The 16,942-nt window shown below is 39.1% G+C and overlaps 1 pseudogene; it reads left to right on the forward strand.

Moving 5' to 3' along the window:
- Positions 1 to 10,449: 10,449 nt before the first annotated feature.
- On the forward strand, positions 10,450 to 11,670 carry LOC143963972 (olfactory receptor 5G9-like; annotated as a pseudogene).
- Positions 11,671 to 16,942: the final 5,272 nt, after the last annotated feature.

A 16,942-nucleotide genomic window follows, 5' to 3' on the forward strand; every position in this document is an offset into this window, starting at 1 on the left:
TGTCAGAAACAATGAAATCAGACCGAGACAGAAGTACAGTTAAATCACACTTGTTTAATAATAAAAGTAAATAGAACAAACGTAGTCAAAACATAGCCAGAGTTCAGGAACTGGAACAGACAGTCAGACAAGCCAAACATCAGGGAGCCAGGGATGAGCGTAGTAAAACAGCAAGCAGGATCTGGAGCCAGAAGGAATGTTAGCCAAGCAAGTCTTTCAACAGGAATGCAGGAGAGCGTCTCTGTGATGTTGACTAAGGTGAAAGCAGAGATCCTCTGGGCTGGACGGCTTAAGTAGGCAGGACTATCTTTCCACATCTGAGTACCTGTGGAGAGATAGGAGCTGGCAATTAGCCAACAGCTGAGCGGCCAGCTCAGATAAGGAAGGGCTGAGCCCAGCCCTGACAGTACCCCTCCTCAATGACCCCTCCCCCTCGGAGGACCACCAGGCTTGAGGGGAAAATGTCTGGATCTGGAGCCAGAAGGGATGTCAGCCAAGTAAGTCTTTCAACAGGAATGCAGGAGAGCGTCTCTGTGATGTTGACTAAGGCAAAGCAGAGATGCTCTGGATTGGACGGCTTAAGTAGACAGGACTGACAAGCAGGATATCATCAACAGCTGAGTAACTGTGGAGAGAGATAGGAGCTGGCAATTAGCCAACAGCCGAGCGGCCAGCTCAGAGAAGGAAGGGATGAACCCAGCCCTGGCGCTCACCTCATATACAAGTAAAATCAGCAGTTGTCCCCTCAGGGGATAATCAAGACACTTAGCACACTTTGGATGCAGAGACCTCCTGTGGTAAAAGACTCCTTAATGGGTTCAGGAGACCTGGACCGTCTTGCTCATTGAGTGTTTATATGCAAGAAAAATACAACATATAGTGCTTTCCATTTAAAAACAAATTTAATCATTTAAAAAGTAGTAGGTACACTCACGAATGAAGCACAATCAGCTTGTGCAAACTGCAAGGCATTGAAATCTTGAAATGGCCATGGTGTGGGGGTCTTACTGAAGAAGTTAATGCCCTGACGATATGTGTCTAGGGGGGCAGAGCTTGCGTAGCGATGTCACACCACACCCATTTTGAAAGGGGTGAATTGTGTCTGGATTTCTTTAATCATTCATCATTAATTGCACAAACTTTTGATATACAGTATGTTATATTGTACTTTACACAGTTCTTTATTCACAGATCATGTTATGTATGTTTTGAGTCACTTTATTTATGTTATAAGTCACCAAGTAGCGCAGGAGTGTTTTTTTGTTACAAAAATATTTCTTCTAAGATTGCCCTGTATTTGTCTCCATCCATCTTCCCATCAACTCTAACCAGCTTCCCTGTGCCTGCTGAAGAAAATCATCCCCATAACAAGAAGCTGCCATCACCATGTTTCACAGTGGGGATGGTGTTTTCAGGGTAATGCGCAGTGTTAGTTTTCCACCACACATAGCATTTTTCTTTTAGGCCAAAAAGTTTAATATTGGTCTCATCTGACCAGAGCACCTTCATCCACATGTTTACTGTGTCCTCCACATGGCTTCTCGCAAACAGGACTTCTTATGGTTTTCTTTCAACAATGTCTTTCTTCTTACCACTCTTCCATAAAGGGCAGATTTGTGGAGAGCACAACGAATAGTTGTCCTGTGGACAGATTCTCCCACCTGAGCTGTGGATCTCTGCAGCTCCTCCAGAGCTACCATGGGCCTCTTGGTTGCTTCTCTGATTAATGCTCTCCTTGCCCGGCCATGTCTTGGTAGGTTTGCAGTTGATGGATTGAACAGTGTTCCGTGAGATGTTTAAAACTTGGGATTTTTTTTATAACCTAACCCTGCTTTAAACTTTTCCACAGCTTTATTCCTGACCTGTCTGGTGTGTTCCTTGGCTATCATGATGCTGTTTGTTCACAAAGGTTCCATAAAAACCTCTGAGGGCTTCACAGAACAGCTGTATTTATACTGAGATTAAATTACACACAGATTAATTTATTTTTAAATTAAGTGACTTCTGAAAGGCAATTGGTCCCACTAGATTTTAATTAGGGGTATCAGAGTTAAGGGGTCTGATTACAAATGCACACCTCACTTTTCAATAAAATACATTTATGTTTTTGGTTGCAACGTGCCAAAATGTGGAAAATTTCAAGGGCCATGAATACTTTTTCAAGGCACTGTATTTATTCATCCTCCATTCATTTATGTATGAATAGAGGAGGAGGAGCTTTCACTTATCTATTCTTCCTCCATTCGTATACAGGAAGTACCTTAGTTAGAAGCTAAAATACAGCTTTTATCAATGGATGAGGGGAGCGGGAAGGATAAGCATAATCAACATTTTTGATGAGTTTCATTAACTGTAAGTACTATCCCTTGTGCTGATTTTGTTTTAAATATTTAGTTAAACATTTTCTTTTTTTTCCATGACAGGGTCACTTTGAGGAAACTTTACACAATATCCTTTTTCTAGATCTTAAACTATACAGATCATATATACAGTCTATTGCCTTGTACACACGGCCGGGAATTCCGACGGAAAATGTCCGATCTGATTATATTGTCGGAAAATCCGATCGTGTGTGGGCTCTATCAGATTTTTCGACAACTTTGTCTGACCGTGTGTATGCAACACCAGTTTAGGAAAAAATCTGTCGGAAAAAAATCTGAATGTCCGACCGTGTGTACAAGGCATATAAGCAAAAACATGTGGCAAGAGAAGAACTGACAGCCTAAGAAAAATGGATTGAGTGTTCCAGAATATGTAATGTTTGAAATAATGTTTATGAATGAAAAAAGTAAATAGAAGTCAGTACATTTCTTCATGTCATGGGTTATATTTTTTATATTATATTATTTCAGTTGATGATTAATAAATAATTAATAAATTATTTGCTGAAATAAATATAACATAAAAATGTTTTTCATGTATAATTGATGAATCCCATGAAAATATTAATGAGCATGCCCTACTCCCAGTGAGCCGTCTAGTTTAATCTGCTTACCTATATAAGCCACAATACTCCATGAACAAAAAAATCATCATTGAAATTACAAAGGTTTATAGGTGAGCTAACATTATAACTAATAATAATATGTAATAATAATAATAATTATTATTATTTTTATTATGAATTGACATTTCAATTGTATTGATTGATAGAAAGATATTTTTGAGATTATTTAATAAGTTGCAATGGAAAGTTTCAAAACCGTAAAACTCATTTTTTTTCTCTTTATACACTTTTATCATTATTATTTATAGACCATAGTGTTTTAAGTTAGGTAAGTGTTGCCTAATTATTATACCAGTGAAGCAAATGAAACAATGGGCCATGGCACACTGACTTCAGTAGTCAGAAGGTTTGTATGGAATAAAGCCCCCCCTCTTTTTTTTCCCCCTCCTCTCTGTCTTTTTCCTTCATCTCCTGTACTCCTTTCTCCATTTGACCTATGCCACCCTCCTTTTAGTACACTTAGTACACATACACCCCTGGGTTATTTTGCCCCAGTGGGAATTGTAGGGCTGTAGTATGGGCTGCACAGCCGTTTTCCCCAGATCGTCATTCCTACTTCATTGTCTATGTGTTTATCTTTGTTTGTAAGCTATTCCATGCAAGTGGTTTGTCTCCCTGTCTGGGTGAATTTGTTGGTATGTTTCCTTCTTTGAAAGCTTAAATAAAATATTGCATAGAAAAAAAGTATATATGTCTCATCTGCCATTATTGTTTTTTCCCTGTCTGCTAGCTTTTTTTTAACACTATACAGTGACTGCTATGCAAGACTTCCAATGAGGAAGAAAACTGGGAGAAATTGAAAGACCTGGTGAAGGAGCAATAAGAGAGATTGCGAATCTGGGCCCTTCTAATTTTAAAGGGGATGTCAAGATTCCAATAAGCCCCCACCTGCAAACCCTCAGAATCACCAGGCCCAGGCTGTGGGGAAGATTACACTGTAATTAAAACACACAGGCACCTTTGACATGTCCTTTATAAAAAAAAAATGTCCCACGATGTAAATCCATAATCAATTTTTATTCATTTTAGGAAATAGTTACAAAGCACAAAACGTCACCAAGCCAAGGCAGTATTATTTCAATAGACTAACATCTCAAGCACAACAAAACATAAAAATATTAACAAACACATGCAAATTCTATCTCCTGGGACCTTATCATAATATCAATATGTATCGCAATTCTTCCCCATGGAGGAGGCAAGAGATAATGTGGGAGGTGGGGAGAACCCCCTTCATCTAGATGTAAAAACTCCAACTGGTCTTCCCTCCTAAGAAAAGTATAAGTGATCTAATCCTTGCTCCCCATATACCTCATCCCGACCCACTTACCCTTCCCACTTCATTACTCCCATATCCCCTTACTACCTGTGTTTTGTGACTAAACAAAGAAAGTAAAAAAAATAAAATTGTGCCAAAAACCATGTGTGGCAACTTAGGGGGAAAAAACTCAAATTAAAACTCCTGGTTCTACCCTTACCTTTCTTCACCATGTTCCCATCCCCATCCCCTTTATCCCTCCCTCCCTCATAATAACCCATTCAGGCCTGATGGCCATTCTCTATCTGTGAACACATTCACTATTTCAAGACTATTGTGGGAGAAAAAAAGGGGGGGGGGTAGGGGGGCAGACGCAGGGTGACGGAAAACTAGTGCCCATACAGGACTCATTCCATTTTCCATCTACTATCTACTATCTGTTTTACATATTATAGGGTCCCTTCCACCACTCCCTCTGTTCTCTCCTCCAATACATTTCAATTACCCATATATCCTATGTAAATCAAAGACTGCATAAATTCTAACCAGATTTTCCTAATTCCATAGAATTTCGAAAAAGAATCATTTTGTAAATGTATCAACGCTTCCATGAATCTTTTTCTGTCTACCTCTCCGAACCATTCCAACATAGTTGGTATTTCTAGACATGTGCACACTGAAATATTTTGTTTCGGAATTTCATTTTCATCCAAAAAATTAATTTATTTAGTTACTCCCAAAATTCGTCTCTGTTTATTTTGTTTCGTTAAAAAAAATGCATTCGTCCAAAAATCTCAAATAATTAAGGTTGAATCTGTCATTGAAGGCTTATGGTGTCTGTTGAATGTTCTAAGAAGATTTGACGGAGCAGCTAAACTGTACGACGCAGCAATCGTACATTTCCGGTCAAATGTTCCGCCTAAAAGCTATAGTAGAATTCTAATGTTGTATGACACTAGTAATAATTATATTTATTAATTATTATTACTAGTCAAACAACATTAGAATTCTTCTATAGCCTAGCATTTGACCATAAATGTCCGCTCGCAGCCACTGCTTTGTCGAATCTTCATGTCAAATCTTTTCTCTCTATGTCGAATAATCTTGGACTGATAGAGTTAGGTTAGGCACATTTGACCTTTTTTGCTATTGTCTTTATAATGTTGAATCTTTTCTCTCTATGTCGAATCTTTTCTCTCTATGTTAAATCTTTTCTCTCTGTGTTGAATTTTTTCTGTCTATGTCAAATCTTTTCTCTCTATGTCAAATCTTTTCTCTCTATGTCAAATATTTTCTCTCTATGTAGAATAATCTTGAACTAATAGAGCTAAGGTTAGGCACATTTGACCACAGGTTAGATAGGCACAGATTGCTATTGTCAGCGTCATGTCAAATCTCCTATCTATATCGAACTATTGTCACAATAAAAACGAAAATAAAGCATTTGTTTATGTCGGATCTTTCAGTTTACGGATTCTACATGTTCATTATCGTTTGTTAAAACGATAACGAAAATACCCGAAATTCGGACAAAAATGCAGTCGGACAAAAAAAATGCATGTGTCTAGTATTTTCTTTGATTTCCAATATTTCGGGATCAATACCTTCACTGCATTCAGCAAAAATGTAATGACAGACATTTTGCATTTTTTTTCCTTGTCTCGTTTGTAACTTTAATTTAATAACTGTGTTGTCCAGTGACTCAGATCCTTGTCAATCATCATGGACAATGATCCAGATAACCCATAAAAATCCAAATGTTAAAGAAAAAAATGACGGCCTCTCATTAAAAATTAAAATAAACCTTGCCTGGACCCACCCCCAGCTTGTGACTGGACAGGGAAAGAATAAGCAGCACAGCAATGAACTCATATCATTGTCAATCTACTTTTTCCTACTGTCCGCAAGCTCTTTGTTAGCACATAAACTTATTGCCACATTGTCCTGCTCATTTTATTACTTCTCTGACCTTTTCTTGTTCCAAATTTTTATTGACGTTCTCAGAAGAAACAGTAAAGAGGGTGAACAACATGAGTCACACATCAGGAAAATGTGAATGTGCACTCATGACAGAATGAGTGTAATAAACTTGTGTGAGTAATTTAGTTTGTTCCGAGATCTGAGTAAAAGCTAGGAATTATTGTCTAACACCCCAGGCACCCCATAGGGGAGCAAGCTATGCCATGGGGAGAAGACAATGCAACCTTCCTGTTTCGTCAATCGTTTTTTTTCCTATTCAGATAATTATATTCAAATGTGTAGGATGAAGCATAAACTAACAGGAGGTCCAAGTATAGACTAAACATGAATCAAAAGAAGAAGAAACCAACATCAATAAGCTAAAAATGGTTATATACTTAGGGAGTTACAGAGAGTTCATTAGATCTAATGAAATCCTATAGATCTAGCTAACTATTGCATATACAACTTTTCAAAATTGCGATGGAACAGTATAATGAATAAACGTTAATGAATAAATAAAAAGTATGCCAGGCGTCATAGCCTTGTGAGGCAGCCCTGGCAACAGGTTTAAATATAGAAATGACTGGTAGGATGTTAACTATTCAAAATAAAGGGGAGATAGGATGTACAGAAAAGAGTAGGATAAAAAGGTGGAAGGATGAAGAGTAGTAGGGGAGTAGGGTGGGGGAGAACGGACGAGGTGAGGAGAGGTGTAGAATTCTAGGTGTTTCTAGTTTGTATCAGTTAGGTTAGACAAGAGATATATTATAGAGGGTGCCTCTCATGAGAACAAGAGGGATTCAAATTGGGTCACCCAAGGAGACCAAAGGGCTTCATATTTGGCGACTCTGTCAAAAATAGGCAGAAGGATTTTCTTAATTTAATGCATTCTATGCATTAAGATAAAAAGCCTTCTGTGTACAGCAGTCCTCCTCAGTGCACCATAATACTTACCTGAGTGATGTTGCAGGAGTGTCTCAGCTGCCCAGGACTCCCCTCCTCATTGGTTGAGACAGCAGCATTGCACCATTGGCCCACGCTGCTGCCAATCAAGGTCAGTCAGCTAATGAGGAGAGAAAGGGGACAGGGCTGGGCCATGGCTCTATGTAGGAATGGAGCTGTAGCTCGGCTCGGTTGCCCCCAAAGCGGGCACACAACAGGAAGGAGGACCCAGGAGCACAAAAGAGGGACCCGAGAAGAGGAGGATCCATGCTGCTCTGTGCAACACCACTACACAGGGGAGGTAAGTATAACATGTTTGTTATTTTTAAATTGAAAAAAAATTAGGCTTTTGTATCACTTTAAATAAGGCTATTAGAATCTTTAAGCGGGGTTCCCACTTTAAAAAAATATATAATAAAAAATATATAAAATAAAAGTCAGCAGCTACAAATACTGCAGCTTCAGACTTTTAATAATCGGACACTTACCTGTCCCAGGGTCCAGCAATGCAGGGGATCGAAGCCCCGCTCATCCCCCTCTCTGATCGGCGGCGTCTGCATTTTAACTGTGGGCACCCAGCTGTGGCTTCACAGCCGGGCACCCACTGCGCATGCACGAGCCGCGCCGTGCGCCGTCACTGACCGAGCAATCATCTGGGACCGGTCACGTGTTCCAGATGATTGACAAGAGGGAGGGGAGAGAGGCGATCTCCCTCCCTGCACTGAGGGAAGTGATGTCAGGAGCCCAGGAGCAGAAGGAGGCAGACTACGAGGGACCCCCTAGCTCCAGGCATTTAGAAGTGAGTAAGAAAAAAAAAATTTCTCAGAATCAAGCACATTAATAATTTTTTGTTTTTGGGGTGGTACTCTACTTTAAAGAAGGAACTGGAGTTGTCACATCACTCCCAGACAGCCAGCTGGGCAGCTATAAAAAATATCATCAACATTCCAATCAACAGAAACTAGCTGACATTTGGCACATGTGTATGGCAGCCTGTCTGACAGAAACTGGCCAAACGTCCGAGTTCTGTAGAACAGGCTTGCCAGAAAAACATCTGACAATTGGATCCGATCAGCCATTGGCTGTGAGCACTAACTGGTGTGTTTAGGTTTGAGGTCAGTCCACCTGTCAGAACACAATAGTTCAGCAGGGAGATTGCTGTACTAACATTGCATAATATGCACCAGGCATTACATGACACAAATTAGGTTTTACTACACACTAGGAATGGGCTGTCTGTTCGAGTCAAACATGAGTTTGGCTCGAACATTGGCTGTTCGCCCGTTCGACAAATAGCAAACAATTTGGGGTGTTCGCAGCAAATTCGAAAGCCGCGGAACCCCCTTTCAATCTATGGTAAGTCTATGGGAGAAATCAAAAGTGCTAATTTTAAAGGCTAATATGCAAGTTATTGTCATAAAAAGTGTTTGGGGCCCTGGGTCCTGCCCCAGGGGTCATGTATCAATGCAAAAAAGTTTTAAAAACACTGTTTTTTCAGGAGCATTGATTTAAATAATGCTTAAAGTGAACAAAAAAAAGTGTAATATTCCTTTAAATTTCATACCTGGGGGGTGTCTATAGTATGCCTGCCCCTTCACAAAATGTAATTTCTAAAGGAAAAAAAAAGTCATTTAAAAGTACTCATGGCTATAATGAATTATCGGGTCTTGGCAATACAGATGAAAGTCATTGAAAAAAACAGAATGGAGATTTCTCCTAGTCTATTACCAGGACCTTTGGGTCTGGTATGAATATTAAGGGGAACCCCAAACCAAAAAAAAAAAAAAATGGTGTGGAGTTCCCCCCAAAACTCCATACCAGACCCTTATCCAAGCATGCAACCTGGCAGGTGGCAGGAAAAGAGTGGGGACAATAGAGCGCCCCCCCTCCTGAACTGTACCAGGCCACATGCCCTCAACATTGGGAGGGTGCTTTGAGGTAGCCAAGCTGTGTGTGTGTTTTTTTTTACCTTTTTTGTCACTTTTTTGGGGTAAAATGATAGGAGTACAATGTACCCCATTACCATTTCACACATGGTGGGGCTGGGATCTGTGTGTCCCCTTTGTTAAAGGGGGCTTCCAGATTCTGATAAGCCCCCCGCCCACAGACCCCCAGAACCACTGGGCAAAGGTTGTGGGGATGAGGCCCTTCTCCCCATCAACATGGGGACAAGGTGCTTTGGGGGGCTACCTCAAAGCACCTTCCCAATGTTGAGGGCATGTGGCCTGGTATGGTTCAGGAGGGGGAGGTACTCTCTCATCCCATCTCATTTTGGCACGGGGTTCCCCTTAAAATCCATACCAGACCTAAAGGGTCTGGTATGGATTTTGAGGGGGACCCCTACGCCATTTTTTTAGCTGTGGTGCAGGGTTCCCCTTAATATCCATACCAGACCTGAAGGTCCTGGTAATGGAATTTGGGGGGACCCCCACACAATTTAAAAAAAAAGGACTGGAAGGAATCCCCATGCCGTCTTTTTCAATGACTTTCATCTGTATTGCCAAGACCCGACAATTCATTATAGCCGCGTGTACTTTTAAATGACTTATTTTCCTTTAGAAATGACATTTTGTGCACGGACTTTTATAAACACAAGAAACATGCGCCCTTTTACAGGTATACTATAGACACCCGCCAGGTACAAAATTTAAAGGAATATTACACTTTTTTTTTTTACTTTTTTACTACAGTACATGTTTTTAAAACTTTTTTTTGCTTTGATACATGTCCTCTGGGGCAGGATCCAGGTCCCCAAACACTTTTTATGACAATAACTTGCATATTAGCCTTTAAAATTTGTGCTTTTGATTTTTCACGTTTGAGTCCCATAGACTTTATCAGTGTTCGTGCATTCGAACAAATTTTTTGCCTGTTCGTATGTTCTGGATGCAAACCGAACAGGGGGGTGTTTGGCTCATCCCTACTACACACCAATGTAGAGAACGCTATATCATTGCATTGTATCGAATCACATGACCATTCACAATCTATGTTGTACTTTATTGGAGCTTGAGGACTGTGGGTCTATTATCCCTGTCGCTGAATATTTAGGGTAATGTTTTTTTATTTGTTTCTTTATTTCAGTGACTATCATTTTCTAATCTTGCCCATAGTTTCCTTCCTTTGTCTCCTCTCTTTGTTTTTTACCAACTTTTACTGTACATCTTCTTTCTTTTCTTCTTTCCTTTTTTTCCCTTCTACCCATTCCCCCTTCTCTTGTCTTTTAAAATTCAACTGAAATCTTTTTCATTGGGTGGACAAACTGGTTTTAACAATGTTAATGTTCTTTGTTTAGGATATGAATGAGGAAAATAAGACCATGATTACTGTGATCCAACTCTTAGGGTTTCGGACTCCGCAGAATATAAAACTTTTGATATTTTTTTTATTTCTGTTGCTTTACTGTTTGACAATTTGTGGAAACCTCCTGATCATCACACTGGTGTCTTACAGTAAAACCCTCCATTCTCCCATGTACTTCTTCCTCTCCCAGCTCGCTGTAGCAGATATCCTTTTAGCAACTGATATTCTTCCCAACATGCTCCATGCTTTTCTGGTGGAAAATATTACCTTAATTTCCATTTCTAACTGTATCACCCAGTTATATTTCTTTGCTGTCTCAGAAACCTCAGAGTGTCTTCTCCTGACATTGATGTCTTACGACAGATATTTGGCCATTTGTAAGCCATTGCATTATACAATGCTGATGAACCACCGATTTTGCTTAAAGGGAGTTATCACAACTTGGAGTTTAAGTTTCCTAGCAGTATTGACTTATACTGTAGACATATCTAAATTACAGTTTTGTGGTCCCAATATTATTGATCATTTCTTCTGTGATCTTGACCCAATACTACAACTGGCTTGCTCTAATACCACCCTTGTACGACTACTAGTAACATTATCAACTGCAATCTTTGGTTTCATCCCCTTTTTTGTCATCATTATATCATATGTTTATATTATAGTCACCATTTTTGAAATCCCATCTATTACTGGGAGGCAGAAAGTTTTCTCAACATGCAGCTCCCACCTGACTGTTGTTTCTATATTTTATAGTACTCTACTATTTGTTTATTTGATACCCAGTAGAGGACAATCATTGAACATTACAAAATTCCTGTCATTACTGTACACTGTAGTCACCCCTATGCTTAATCCAATTATATACAGTCTGAGGAATAAAGACCTGAAAAATGTTGTAAAAAGAATTATCAACAACCTTTTGAAGTTGCATTTCCATAATCATTAACATTTTCAAATTACTTAACCAAGCATGCAATCGATGATCTGATATTTAAGCAACTTTTGATTTAACTACTTTCTTACTGGGCACTTAAACCCCCTTCCTGCCCAGGCCAATTTTCAGCTTTCAGTGCTGTCGCACTTTGAATGGCAATTGCGCGGTCATGCTACACTGTACCCATATGACATTTTTATAATTTTTTTCACAAAAATAGAGCTTTCTTTTGGTAATATTTATTCACCACTGAGCTTTTTATTTTTTTGCTAAACAAAGAGACAGTTTTGAAAAAAAAAAATCACAGAATTCATAGTTTGTTATTCAAATTTTGCAAACAGGTAATTAACTCCTTCATTGATATGCACTGATGGGGCTGCACTCATGGGCACTGATATGCTGCACCGATGGACACTAATGGGCTGCACTGATGGGCACTGATAAGGCAGCACTGATATGCACTGATAAGGCAGCACTGATGGGCACTGATAGGTGGCACTGATGGGCACTGATGAGGTGGCACACGTGGGCACTGATGAGGCAGCACTGATAGGTGGCACTGATAGGCAGCACTTATAGGGGGCACTGATAGGTGACAATGATTGGCAGCACTGATGGACATTGGTTATCAGCATTTATGGGCACTGATAGGTGGCACTGGTGGGCCCTTCTTAGCAGTGCTGATATGCACTGGTAGGTGGCACTGGTGGCTACTGGTATGTGACACTGGTGGGCACTGCTTAGAAGCAGTGGATCTGGAGTGTGCTGGACCGATGTCCCGTTTACTCCAGATGATAATCAACTTGTTTTTTCTCCTCAGCTGTCAGCGTGTGAAAAAAAAGCAGCTTACCGGATCTGCTTACATCATGTGATCAGCTGTCATTGGCTGACATCTGATCACGTGGTAAGGGGCTGGCACTGATCTGTGATCAGCCGAATCTCCTTGACGCACTGATCACAGAGCAAGCTGTGTGCGCAGGCAGCTCATGCAGGGGAGGATGTATGACGCCCTCCTGGCAATTTAGGCCTGCGCTGTAGCTGTCTTTTGGCTATAGCGTGGGTGGGAAGAGGTTAAAATGTTAAGGTGTATTTATAGAGAAAAAAGATTTGTTTTGCATTGAATGGAGAAGGATTAGACCCTCTGTTCAGTATTTAGTTCAGTATTTATTTGGTCTTCATAGAGCTCATGATATTTAGTGCTCTATTTTTAATTGGTGGCCTAGTCACCAAGAAAGTAAGTAAAGGCAAATCCAAAATGTTAGAGTTTTTCACAGAATAAATATTGAGATAAAATCTTCAATGCAGACACTTGTTTCAGGAAAAACAGTCTAAGCCCTTGTACACACGGTCGGAGATTCCGACGGAATGTGTCCGATCAGACCGTTTTGTCGGATAATCCCACTGTGTGTGGGCTCCATCGGACTGTTTCCGTCGGAGTATCCGACAGACCAAGTTTTCCAACTTGTCGGTAAAATTTTCCGACAACATGATCTGATCGGACCTTGTCGGATCATGTGTAGAGAATTCCGATCGGACAAAGTGCCACGCATGCTCAGATCAAATTCCTACACCAAAGCTATTGGCTACTAGCCTGAACATAGTCTCGGTCATAACGAAATAACGTCATCACGTTCTGAACGATCGGACATTGCGACAACTTTGTTCGACGGTGTGTATGCAACAGTTTCGGACAAAATCCGTCGGACAAAATCCGACAGACAAAATCAGACGGATTTGGTTGTCGGAATGTCCGACCGTGTGTACAAGGGCTAAGAGGGGAATTAAGAAAGGATAACTGGTGCTGCGCTGTTCAATAAAACAGTCCAAGTAATCAGAATATTCAAACTATATCAAGAAGCAATGTGCTGCTAGAGATAGTAGTACATATATGAATAATAAAAAAATCAATGAATGAACAAGAACACATCAATATTGTAAACACTCTCCACAGTGTACTGTTGAGTGACTAATTCTAAAGTGCAAAGTGATATGGTATTAAACAAGTGCTATACAATGAAATTACTTTATGTAAATAAAATCAGTGCAGATACAAATGAACTGTGTAAAATGCAAATAAACTGTGCAAACCAGCAATATAGTCTTTTTGTGCAAAGTGCAAATAAACTGTGCAAAACAGCAATCGAGTCTTTTCTTCTGTGCAGAAAAACAGTAAAAGTGCAAAGGTGCCAAAAGACGATTGTCTCCTCTTCGTGCAACCACACACACTAGTAGGAATGGCCTCTTACCGTGCGGTAATGAGCTAACCGCATGTGTATAAAAATCTGTGTTGTTTGCTTCTTCCTAATACCACAATCCTGGGCCAATGGTATGTGTCTAATGTATTGAATGGTCTTTGTCTCCCAGGGGGTACGTGGATATTATTGGAAAGCAAAAAGAGGGGTTCCAGATTTTGTAGTATGTATGTATGTAAAACCAAGTAGTTTTTATTTCATAACAAACAGTGAAGGTATGTCAGCGCCAATTGCGGTGCCTATTCCTCATTGTCACGTGACTTCATCAGGGGATGATGGTAGGCACCAAAACTGTCTTTAAATAATCTACAGCATTGGATATAATGGGCGGCAATTTTGTTGTAGCCCAATGCAAAAATATCATAGCAGCCATGTTACAAGAGATTGTTTCTTTAAAACGAGCTCAGCCATTTTTTGGTGGTATCCCGCTACTGATAGGAAGAGATATGCATGAACTATGTGTTCAGGACCATGCAAACAGTGTATAAAAAACGTAAACCACTGGAGTCAAATTAAAATAGGTAAAAATTATACTACATATATATTAAAAAATTAAAAGAGGAGGATTTATAGAACGGATTTAAAATACAGGGTGAGAGAAACACCAGAACTAACATAGGCATAATGATATTGCTAGTGCAAAAATAAATGCATGCATATAATATCTGATCTTAAGTATTTTACTAATTCCCCAGGTCTATTTTTAAAAACATTTTCTTCTTCCCATTGGGCCATAAATAGGCCTGCCACACTAGGGGCAAATTTAGCTCCCATAGCAACTCTGTTTTGTTGATGGTAGTAGTTCCTATTATACCAAAAATAGTTGTAGCCTGGATTATGGCTACAACCAATGTATCATATTTATACACTATAATATTTCACCATCCATCTTGTGAAGCTGCCAAATGGGGCCTTAGGACACACACCACATTACCTTGCGTTCAAAGGAAATACTTGATAAAATGTTTGGACTTTTTTCTGAAGAACAACTATTTTTGGTATAATAGGAACTACTACCATCAACAAACCAAAGTTGCTATGGGAGCTAAATTTGCCCCTAGTGTGGCAGGCCTATTTATGGCCCAATGGGAAGAAGAAAATGTTTTTAAAAATAGACCTGATGAATTAGTAATATACAAAAGATACTGTATATCGATGACATTTTTATCCTGTGCAAAGGAGTTTTGAATCAGCTGACCCTATTTTTATAAAATATAAACATAAATGATAGGAATATCAAATTATCCTGTTACATCAGTGGAAAAAAATATATATAATTTCTTTATTTGGAAATCATTCACCAAGGTTCGAAACTAACTTCACAAACACACTTTAAAAATGTATATAGTAATATTTACCTTCCAGTGGAAAGATGTCCCTAAAGGACAATTAATGCACTTAAGATGCAATTGTACTAACAAACACTTTTCTGGCTCAGGCTGAAAATTTCTCTTTCTTGTTTAGGATATTTTGATCAAAATCATTGGAAACTATTTTCTCCAGGATTCCCTAGGGTAGATCTCTTGAAGGAGCCAAAATTGTGCAACTCTGCACTAAAGAAGATAAAATGCTTTTTTGAGCTTCAAACGACAAGCTTTTTTTGTTTCAATCATTTTATTGGAAAATTTTCAAGTATGACAAAAATCATAAAAGGCATTGATAAACGTAAAGTTAAAACAAAAATATGCAATATATATATATATATATATATATATATATATATATATATATATATATATATGGACTGTACATTTCGCTAAAGTTCTTTGAGTGTATAGTTCTAGAAGTTGTACTTGATTTGGGTCCAGATATGTTGCTAAGAAACATTTACTAACCATCAGTAGGGCTATTAACTTTAGCCAGTATTTTAATCAGAACTAGCAGTGATGTCTTGGAAAGACACCACAGCCATGCATCATGGGCTCCGACAGCTGTCCACCCGGTGCCGCCCCACATGGGCACATACTGCGACTCCAGGCAAGAGCAACCGGGAAAGACCCACAATCATACAACATTTTCAACTGCTCCCTTGCCCCCACCAATCCTTGCTTCTATATAAAACAGGGTGTCTTGTAATTAATCAAGCTGGCTGTTAGCCCATATATTCAGTATTTTAAAGAATGATGTTGAAAGGGAACTGTCATAGAGGTGTATCTAGTAGAATAATAAAATGAACATAAAGATGGATGTGACTTGGAACACAAGGAAAATAAGTCGACAATACTGTTTGTTATGGAAATGATATTTGTCAGACTTTGTTTGCATTACACCAATCTGACCAGGGTTTCCAGTTTGTTTGTAGTGAGTGGGTTTTATCCTGGGAGAAAGCAAACATAATTTCGTAAGAGATATGTAGATTAGTGGTTCTTAGTACTTCAGTAAAGTTTGGAGCCTCTGTTTGTTTCCATTGTGTAGCAATTTCCAGTCTTACACCTAGTAGTAGTAGTATATGGGAAACTATTTTTCTTAGAGGGGGTGGAATTAAGTCTATTCCTAAGGATAAAATGGCCATCCCTGAGTTTTTGGGAACTTGTGTAGCCGTTATTTGATTTATAATGTTAAAAACGGCCGACCAAAGGGGTTACAACAAAGGGCATTTCCAAAATATGTGGATTAGTGATCTTCTATTGCTGCATTGTCTCCAGCGGATTGCGAATTAATTAATTAATAATTGTTCTTTAGAGAAGAACGAATTTGGAACTGGGATCGGGAGGGTTCGGAATATGTAAATTAATTTTGGCAGTATGGTCATTTTTTTTTTTACGTTGAACAAAGTTTTTTTTATTAATCAACTGGTGCATACATGTTATGTTTGCTTTTACATATAGACTTGGAAAATTATACATTGAATGGTATACAGTCTGTAATTAAGATAACTGGTACATTGTTTTTGTCGTGTGAATATATTCTATCAGTATACATTTAGTACATATGTGTCTAAGTATTTATTCCAAGCTAAATTGGTTCTATTACACACGGTATCAGACTCCTGGAGCCAGCGGTCCCATATTTTGTTGTATTTGTTGGGGCAGCCTCTGTTAATATATATGCATTTCTTATATGGCAGGGTATTATTCACTTCTATTTCCCATTCTACTATTTTGGGAGGCATTTGTCTCATCCATTTTTTGGCTATGATTTTCTTTGTTGCGAACAGCGTCTCATGAAGAAATGTTTTGGTATATTTATCAATTGTGTCTGGTATTATACCAAGAAGGCATTGTTTTGGTTCTAGTGCTAGGGGTGAACCCATTGTATTATGTAGAAATATCACGATTTCC

Source organism: Lithobates pipiens, unplaced genomic scaffold (assembly GCF_037356315.1).
Source record: "Lithobates pipiens isolate NorthernLeopardFrog02 unplaced genomic scaffold, aLitPip1_a1.2 Scaffold_8, whole genome shotgun sequence".
NCBI classification, from domain to species: Eukaryota; Metazoa; Chordata; class Amphibia; order Anura; family Ranidae; genus Lithobates; species Lithobates pipiens.